The following is a 1330-nucleotide window of genomic DNA, read 5'->3' on the forward strand; positions in this document are numbered from 1 at the left end:
TTTTGATACAGAGTTTCGGTCTGTCCCTCAGGCTGGAGTGCAGTGGCGCAATCTTGGCTCACTGCAACCTCTGCTTCCCGGGTTCAAGCAATTCTCACGCTTCAGCCACCAGAGTAGCTGGGATTACAGGCACACACCACCATGCCCAGCTAGTTTTTTGTATTTTTGGTAGAGACGAGGTTTTGCCAGGTCAGTCAGGCTGGTCTTGAACTCATGACCTCAAGTGATCCACCTGCCTTGGCTTCCCAAAGTAACAGTGGGGATTTTTAAAGGAGAATCCTGCCTGTATAGGGTGTGTGCCCTGGGCTTTCGGTTCTAGCTCTTTGTAAGTAGGATTCCATCCTGCTGGTGTCATTGTTGAAATTCAGCAGAAGATTGGCTCTTGGACTTGACATCCAGAAGGTGTTCTGATGCCCATCACCGGGAATACACTGTACTTTAGGACTAGATTTCAGAAGCATCTTCAACCCTGGTTTTTAGGACTGCAAAATGCTTTTACAGTGACCCCCCCCAACCCCCACTGCTGCTCTATCATGTGGGAATGTGCTGGATGATTGAAATCTTGGCAGGTGGTGGGTGAATAAAGCCAATAATACGTGGTCCAAGACAGCTTTTTCCCAGGACAGCATGTTTCTAACATTCAGCAACGTGGTACTGAAGACCCCTAGAATCCACAAAGAAATGCTGAAAGTTTGTCAAATAATTCTCAACCCATCTCTGAAAATTTGTGGTTTCTTAAAAGAATAGGTCATGTTCACTGTCACCTCAATCTAAGAGAGAATAATTCAAAATGAAGGCCCCAAGGCTAGTTGGATGGAAAAGTGTCCATGGAGTGCTGTGTTAGCGGGAGGTGTTGCTGCCAATCATATTTGCTTTGCAAAGAAGGAAGTGCTGTTTGACTGGGAGATGCTGGTATCGACCCCTTGATCAGTGTCATTGATTCCGTCATCTGCTGGATTGATTCTGTCACTCAAATATGGGCTGCTCTGTCATCTGCTTTCAGTTCACTAACTTTGAGTAGAGGTAACAACCCACCGTGTCACTGGGAATGGAAACTAGAGCCTTTAACAATGTCTCAGTTTTTGCCTCTTGGCTCCATCAAGAACTTCATAGAGTTAAACCACAAAAGGATCTTCTGAAGAGCTCACGTGGGCTCACCTGTGTAGGCATTTTGACAAAGGGTAGCAACAATGGCATTCAAATGTATAAATTCATTGCTTTATATAGTGCCTGTGCGTTTACCAATTTTTTTTCCCATCTAAGCAAGGACACAGTTTATTATCCCAAGAAAGCCCAAAGGCTGTATAATATTGTGTCCTTTTTTTTTTTT

This window comes from Cebus imitator, unplaced genomic scaffold (assembly GCF_001604975.1).
Source record: "Cebus imitator isolate Cc_AM_T3 unplaced genomic scaffold, Cebus_imitator-1.0 Scaffold106, whole genome shotgun sequence".
Lineage (NCBI taxonomy): Eukaryota > Metazoa > Chordata > Mammalia > Primates > Cebidae > Cebus > Cebus imitator.